An 8996-nucleotide genomic window follows, 5' to 3' on the forward strand; every position below is an offset into this window, starting at 1 on the left:
ATGCCTACAAAACAATAAAAAAAAAAAGCCTAAGAAAAGGTGAAAGACTTGAACAGGGACTTCACAAAAGCAGCTATTCAGATGGCCAATAGCCATATAAAAGTGCTAGATATCATTACTCATGATGAAAATGCAAATTAAAGCCACAATCAGGTACTACCGCACAGCTACCAGGACGACCAAAACTGAAAACACTGAGCTCATCAGATACTGTCCAGAATGTGCAGTGACCGCAGCGCCCTTCCATCGCTGGCGGGAGCGGAAAGTGATTTCACCATTTTGGACAGGTGTTTGGCAGACTCCCTAAAGACAAAAACGCCTGTTCTATGACCCATAAAGTCACGTCTATGTGCATAAATTATGTACGAGAATATTTGTTGCCACTTTATTCACAATAGCCTCCAAATAGTGGCGTATTCATACAATGTAATACACAATAAAAAAGATCCAGTTACTGATGCCCCCAAAACACGAAGCTCAAAAGCTTTTCAGATTTAATAAAATTAATAATTTTAATGGTTAATAAAGTATATTCTTTTTAAATTTAAAAATATTTAATTGACAAAAACTGTATATATTCAAGGCATAATATGATTTATGTATACACTGTATAATGATTACCACAATCAAATTAACACATCCATGACCACCATAATTATCGTGTGTGTGCGCGTGCGTATGTATGTGATGAGGACACTTAAAATCTGTTCTCTGGCCGGGCATGGTGGCTCACGCCTGTAATCCCAGCACTTTGGGAGGCCGAGGTGGGCAGATCACCTGAGGTCAAGAGTTCAAGACTAGCCTGGTCAACGTGGCAAAACTACTAAAAATACAAAAATTAGCCAGGTGTGGTGGTGGGTGCCTGTGTAATCCCAGCTACTCAGGAGGCTGAGGCAGGAGAATCACTTGAACCCAGGAGGCAGAGGTTGTAGTGAGCTGAGATTGCACCAGTGTACTCTAGCCTGCACGATGGAGCGAGACTCTGTCTCAAAAAAAAAAAAAAAAATCTGTTCTCTTATCAAATTCAGGTAAATAATACAGTATTATTAACTGTAGCCACCAGGTATATATTAGATCCCCAGAACTTAATAATCTTATAACTCAAAGTTTGTACCCTTTAACCAACATCTCCCCATTCCCCATAAGCCCTAGCATCTGCCAAAGCTGCACAGCAGGAAAAAAAAAAAAAAGAGGCTAGGCGCGGTGGCTCACGCCTGTAATCCCAGCACTTTGGGAGGCCGAGACAGGTAGATCACGAGGTCAGAAGATCGAGACCATCCTGGCTAACACGGTGAAACCCCGTCTCTACTAAAAATACAAAAAATTAGCTGGGTGTGGTGGTGGGTGCCTGTAGTCCCAGCTACTCGGGAGGCTGAGGCAGGAGGATGGCATGAACCCGGGAGGCGGAGCTTGCAGTGAGCGGAGATTGCGCCACTGCACTCCAGCCTGGGCGACAGAGTGAGACTCCATCTCAAAAAAAAAAAAAAAAAAAAAAGGCAATCTATGGAATCAGAAAATATTTGCAATCTACATCCGAAATATGTATGGAACTCACACAACTTAATAGCAAACAAACCAAACAACCTAATTAAAAAGTGGACAAAGGACCTGAGTAGATATTTCTCCAAAGAAGACATACAAATGGCCAACAAGTATATAAATAAATGCTCAACATCAGCCGGGTTTAGTGGCTCAGCACTTTGGGAGGCTGAGGCAGGTGGATCACCTGAGGTCAGGAGTTGGAGACCAGCCTGGCCAATATGGTGAAACCCCGTCTCCACTAAAAATACAAAAAATTAGCTGGGCATGATGGCATACGCCTTTAGTCCTAGCTACTCAGGAGCCGAGGCAGGAGAATCACTTGAACCCTGGAGGCGGAGGTTGCAGTGAGCTGAAATCATGCCACTGCACTCCAGCCTCCTGGGCAACAGAGTGAGACTCCATCTCAAAAAAAAAAATGAAATGCTTTGGCTATTCCGGGTCTTTTGTTATTCCATACTCTGGGCGGCAAGCCACCTAGGAGCCAAGGCAAGAGACCGAGGGCACAAGCTGTTCCAGTATAGTAAAATATGTAAAACAACAAGAGTTATACTAGATCTAGATCATAGACATGATTACATATGAATATCATTAATCATTAGTTTGTAGCAATTACTCTTTATCCCAATATTATAATAATCCTCGCTCTACAATCATAACCTAGGAAAAACCAGGCCATACAGAGACAGGAGCTGAGCGGACATAGTGAGAAGTGACCAGAAGACAAGAGTGAGAGCCTTCTGTTATGCCCGGACAGGGCCACTAGAGGGCTCCTTGGTCTAGCGGTAACGCCAGCGTCTGGGAAGACAACCGTTGCCAAGCAGACTGTGGTCTAGCGGTAGCGTCAGTGCCAAGGAAAAAACACCCACTACTTAGCAGACCGGGAAAGGGAGTCTGCCTTTCCCCAGGGGAGTTTAGAGAAGACTCTACTCCTCCACCTCTTGTGGAGGGCCTGACATCAGTCAGGCTCACCCGCAGTTATCCAGAGGCCTGTCTCCCTGTGATGCTGTGCTTCAGTGGTCAAGCTCCTAGTCCGCTTTCATGTTCCATCCTGTACACCTGGCTCTGCCATTTAGATAGCAGTAGCAAAATCAGTGAAAGTACTAAAAGTCCCTGATATGCAGAAATAATGGCGTAAGCTGTCTCTCTCTCCTTTCTCTCTCTGCCTCGGCTGCCAGGCAGGGAAGGGCCCCCTGTCCAGTGGACACATGACCCAGGGGACCTTACCTATCATTGGAGATGACTCACACTCTTTACCCTGCCCCTTTGTCTTGTATCCAATAAATAACAGCACAGCCAGATATTTGGGGCCACTACCAGTCTCTGCCTCTTGGTGATAGTGGTCCCCGGGGCCCAGCTGTCTTTTATCTCTTTGTTTTGTGTCTTTATTTCTACAATCTCTCATCTCCACACACAGGGAGAAAAACCCACCGACCCTGTGGGGCTAGTCCCTACACCATACAAATTTTAGGATTTTTTGTGAAAAACGTCATTGGTATTTTTGCAGGAATTGCATTGAATCTGTACATTACTTTGAGTAGTATGGACACTTTAACAATATTAATTCTCCCAATCCATGAGCATTGGATGTCTTTCCATTTATTAGTAATCTCTTCAATTTCTTCCACCAATTTTTTATAGTTTTCATTGTAGAGATCTTTCACCTCCTTGGTTAAATTTGTTCCTATGTATTTTATTTTTGGTATTATTGAAAACAGGATTGCTTTCTTGATTTCTTTTTCAGATAGTTTGGTGTTGGTATATAGAAACACTAGTGATTTTTGTATGTTAATTTTGTGTCCTACAACTTCACTGAACTTGTTTAATCTAACAGGTTTTTGGGGAGGCTGTAGGGTTTTCTATATATAAGATCATGTCTTCTGCAAACAAGGACAATTTGACTTCCTTCTTTTCAGTTGGATGCTTTTTTTTCTCTTGAGATGGAGTTTCGCTCTTGTTGCCCAGGCTGGAGTGCAATTACATGATCTTGGCTCACCACAACCTCTGCCTCCTGGGTTCAAGTGATTCTCTTGCCTCAGCTTCCCGAGTAGCTGGGATTACAGGCATGCGCCCCCAACCCCGGATGCCCTTTCTTTCTTTCCCTGGCCTAATTGCTCTGGCTAGGACTCCCAGTACTATCTGGAATAGAAGTGGTACAACCTTGTGTTTTTCTGTATTTTAGAGACAAAGCTTTCAACTTTTTCCCCATTGAGTATGATGCTAGCTGTGGGTTTGTTATATATGGCCTTTATTGTAACCAACTATGTTCCTGCTATATCTAATTTGTTTAGGGTTTTCATCATGAAGGGATATTGAATTTGAGATGATCATATGGTTTTTGTCCTTCGTTCTATTAATGTGATGGATCATGTTTATTGATTTGCATATGTAGAACCATCCTTGTATCCCTGGGATGAATCCCACTTAATCATGGCAAATGACCTTCTTGATGTGCTATTTTAAAGAAATAGCATCCGCCAGGCCCAGTGGCTCACACCTGTAATCCAACCTTTTTGGGAAGCCGAGGCAGGAGGATTGCCTGAGCTCAGGAGTTTGAGACTAGCCTGGGCAACATGGTGAAACCGTCTCTACTAAAATACAAAAAGTTAGCTGGGCGTGGTGGAGTGCACCTGTAGTCCCAGCTACGCAGGAGGCTGAGGCAGGAGAATCACTTCAACCAGGTGGAGGTTGCAATAAGCTGAGATCACGCCACTGCACTCCAGCCTGGGTGACAGAGCAAGACTCCGTCTCAAAAAAAAAAAAAAAAAAAAAAAGAAGGAAAGAAATGAGGTCTATGTTGCCCAGGCTGGACTTGAACTCCTGGACTCAACTGATGTTTCCACCTCAGCCTCCCAAGTAGCTGGGAGTACAGGCACGTGTCACCATGCCCAGCTACAGTTCTTTAAATGTTTGGTAGAATTTGTAACTGAATTCATTAGATCCAGAGCTTTTTTTTAATGGAAAACTTTTTGTTATTAATTCAAGCTTGTTGCTCATTATTGGTCTGTTCAGGTTTTCTAATTCTTCATAATATTGGCTGGTTATATGTGTCCAGGAATTTATTCATTTCTTCTAAGTTTTCCATATAGTTGTTCGTAATAGTCTCTAATGATCCTTTGTAGTTCTGTGATACCAATTGTGATGTCTCCTTTGTCTTTTTTTTTTTTTTTGAGACAGTCTCACTCTTGTTGCCCAGGCTGAAGTGCAATGGTGCGATCTCAGCTCACTGCAACCTCCGCCTCCCAGTTCAAGTGATTCTCCTGTCTCAGCCTCCCGAGTAGCTGGGATTACAGGTGCCCGCCACCATGCCCAGCCAATATTTGTATTATTAGTAGAGACAGGGTTTCACCCTATTGGCCAGGCCGGTCTTGAACTCCTGACCTCAGGTGATCCACCCACTTCAGCCTCCCAAAGTGCTGAGATTACAGGCGTGAGCCACTGCACCCGGCCTTTGATCTATTTGAATCATCTCTCTTTCATACTTAGTCTAGCTAAAGGTTTGTTGATTTTGTTTATCTTTTCAGAAACCAACTCTTTGTTTCGTTGATCTTTTGTATTTAATTCTCTAGTTTATTTCTGTTCTGATCTTTTTTTTTTTTTTCCTTTACTAACTTGGGGTTTCATTTGTTCTCATTTTTCCAGATTTTTAGAGAAAATCCCTTAATCAGAAAGGAAGACTAAGAGAAAAAGGAAGAAAAGATCTACAAAACTAGGAAAAAGTAACAAAATGGCAGTAGTAAGCCCTTACCTATCAATAATTACCATGAATATAAATGGATTAAATTCTCCAGTTAAAAGACAGACTGGCTGAACGGATTAAAAAACATGACCTAACTAAAGTTGGCCATTGAACAATATGAGTTTGAGCTGCAGGAGTCCAATGTCATGCAGATTTTCTTCCACCTCTGTCACTCTGAGTCAGCAAGACCAGCCCTTCCTCCTCCTCTCCCTCAGACTCCTCGATGTGAAGACCACGAGGATGAAGGCCTTTGTGTGATGATCACTTCCACTTGATAAACATTAAATATATTTTATCTTCCTTATGATTTTCTTGATAACATTTTTTCTCTAGGTTGCTTTATTGGAAGAATATAGTGTATAATAGATTCAACATATGAAATATGTGTTAATTGACTTTTTATATTGTTGGTAAGGCTTTGGGTCAACATTAGGCTATTAGTAGTTAAGTTTTGGGGGAGTCAAAAGTTATTCACAGATTTTCAACTACATGGGGGTTGGTGCCCCTAACCCTACATCATTCAAGGGTCAACTGAATATGTTGTCTACAAAAGACTCGCTTCACCTGAAAGGACACACACAGACTGAAAGTAAAGGGATGGGAAGATATTTCCTGCAAATGCAAAGCAAAAAAGAACAAGTAGTTATATCAGATAAAATAGATCTTAAGCCTAAAACTGTAAAAAGAGACAAAGAGGCCATTATAGAATGGTAAAATAGTCAATACAACAAGAGGATATAACAATAATAAATATATATGCACCCAATATTGGAACATCCAAATTTATAAAGCAAATCTTAAATAAACCTAAAGGGAGAGATAGACTGCAATACAGTAATAGTAGAGGATTTCAACACTCCACTTTCAGCAATGGACAGATCATCCAGACAAAAATCAACAAAGAAATATCAGAGTTAAACTACACTCCAGACCAAACAGACCTAACAAGACACTTACAGAACCTTCCATCCAGTAACCATGGAATACACATTCTTCTCAAAACCACATGGAACATTATCTAGTATAGATGATATGTTAGGCCATAATACAAGTCTTAACAAATTTTAAAAAGCTAAATCATATTATCTTTTTTGACAATAGAGTAAATCTAGAAATTAATAGGCAGAACATTGGAAACAAATATTTGGAAATTAAGCAACATGCTCCTAAACCACCAATGGGTTGATAAAGAAATCAAAAAGGAAATTCGACACAAATGAAAATGGGAATACAGCATATTAAAACCTGTGGAGGCTGGGCATGGTGGCTCATGCCTGTAATCCCAGCACTTTTGGAGGCCGAGGCGGGAGGATCACTTGAGGTCAGGATTTCGAGACCAGCCTGGCCAACATAGTGAAAATACAAAAAATACAAAAATTAGCCAGGCATGGCAATGGGTGCCTGTAGTCCCAGCTACTCAGGGGGCTGAGGCAGGAGAATCACTTGAACCTGGGAGGCAGAGGTTGTAGTGAGCCGAGATTGTGCCATTGCACTCCAGCCTGTGAGTGAGACTCCGTCTCAAAGATTAAATGAATAAAACCTACAAATACAGCAAAAGCAGTACTAAGAGGGAAACTTAAAGCAATAAATGCCTATATAAAAAATATTTGAACAATTAGTAAACCTGACTGACTGTGGCCTGTTAGGAACCAGCCAAACAGCAGGAGTTGAGTGGAGGGCAAGCAGGGATTATTGCCTGAACTCTGTCTCCTGTGAGATCAACGGCAGCATTAGGTTCTCACAGGAGCTAGAACCCTGCTGTGAACTGTGCATGTGAGGGATTTAGGTTGCACGCTCCTTATGAGAATGGAATGTGTGATGATCTGAGGTGGAACAGTTTCATCCTGAAACCACCCCCCACACTAGTGCCAAAAAGATTGGGGACCACTGAATAAATTGCTTCTGTAATTAGTAACTTTGCTCCAAAGCAAACTTCTGGTGAAGATGACTTCACTGAATCGTACCAGACATTTAAGAAGTAAATGCTGTCAGTTTGGTATAAAATCTTCCAGAATAGAAAAAGTGGCAAGACGAGTATAACTTGAGTACCTAGTCTAGCAAGGGAATTATGATAAAATCACACACCAATGTCATTCATAAACCTTGATGCAAATGTCCCAAAAAATAACCAGCAAATGAAATCCATCAATACATGAAAACTATATATCACAAATGATTTTGCTTAAAAGAAAATCAGTGATGACATAATAAGGATACAGATCATATGATCATCTCAATTTGTAGAATATTTGATGAAACCCAATAACCATTCATTTATTAACAAAAGTAGCTGGGCATGGTGGTTCGTGCTCTGATCCCAGGACAGGACTTTGGGAGGATAAGGCAGGAGGACTGCCTGAGGCCAAGAGTTTGAGATAAGCCCTTGCAACACAGCAAGATCCCTTCTCTACAAAATAAGATAAAAGCCAACCTCTTAGCAAATTAGAGTAGCAAAGAACATCTTTAATTTCATAGGAGGTATTTATAAGAAAAGCATAAAGTAAACATTATACTTGATAAAACGTTGAAGGGTTTTCCTTCAAAGTCAGGAATAAGACAAGGATGTCTGCCACCATCCCTTCTAGTCAAATTGAATTTAAAGTTTGTGTAGATTGATGGCCTTCATGGTACCAAGTCTTCAATTTTTCCTATATCCACCCCCTCTGCAATGTGATTCTACAGTTTCTCTAAGATCATATCTACTCTCCTGTTCCTTGAACCTGGGCTTGTGTGCCGATTCAGCGCCTATGCTGCAAGAGACCTTACTTGTTACTGCTTATTCTCTAACTCTTCCGCCATCACTATGAGGACATGTCTGGGCTAATCTGCTGGAAACTGAAATATATATTAGAGCTGAATCACTCCAGTGGTACCAGCTTAAGCTAGTCTAGATTAGCCAAGAGGCAGCCCATTCCCTTTTATATTAGCTGAGCCCAAAATAATAACTCATAAGCTGTAATAAAAAATTCTTGTTTTAAGTCACTGAAGTTTGAGGTGGTTTGTTATGCAGCATTATGGTGGCAATGAGTCATTGACACAAGGTACAATAAAATGAAAAAAATGGTTTAGAAAAGAAGAAATAAAACTATTATTTATGGATATGATTCTGTATATAAAAAGGAAAAAAATCACCGAGCGCAATGGCTCACGCCTGTAATCCCAGTATTTTGGGAGGCCTAGGTGGGCAGATCACCTGAGGTCAGGAGTTTGAGACCAGCCTGGCCAACATGGTGAAACCCCATCTCTACTAAAAATACAAAACTAGCCAGGCATGGTGGCGTATGCCTGTAGTCCCAGCTACTCGAGAGGCTGAGGCAGAAGAATCACTGAACCCAGAAGGTGGAGGTTGCAGTCTGCGAGATCATGCCATTGCACTCCAGCCTGGGCAACAAGAGCAAAACTCTGTCTCAAAAAAAAAAAAAATCTATAAATACATTACTAGGATTAATGAGTGAGTTTAGCAAGGTTGCTGGATACAGGGTTAATAGAAAACAATATTAATAGCATTTCTACATACCAGCAAGAAATAAATAGGTAATAAAAAAATAAAGATAACATTTATAATAAGATATTTTCTGTGCCTAGGAATAGATCTAACACAAAAGTACAAAACTTCTATACCAAAACCTATAAATTATTATTATTGTTATTATTATATTGGTGTCTTTTGATGAAAAAATGTTCTAAATTTTAATGAACTCAAATTTTTCAGTTCCCT

At 40.8% G+C, this 8996-nt stretch overlaps 1 long non-coding RNA gene across 1 annotated transcript in view; it reads left to right on the plus strand.

The window, feature by feature from the left end:
- Positions 1-7698, plus strand: part of LOC107969786 (uncharacterized) — a 54886-nt gene extending 47188 nt beyond the window's left edge. Inside the window, exon 4 of the long non-coding RNA XR_010153595.1 lies at positions 5182-7698. This is a non-coding gene — a long non-coding RNA (uncharacterized LOC107969786). The remainder of the gene's footprint in view (positions 1-5181) is intronic.
- The last annotated feature ends 1298 nt before the right edge of the window (positions 7699-8996 follow it).

The sequence above is a fragment of the Pan troglodytes genome, chromosome 20, assembly GCF_028858775.2.
Source record: "Pan troglodytes isolate AG18354 chromosome 20, NHGRI_mPanTro3-v2.0_pri, whole genome shotgun sequence".
NCBI classification, from domain to species: Eukaryota; Metazoa; Chordata; class Mammalia; order Primates; family Hominidae; genus Pan; species Pan troglodytes.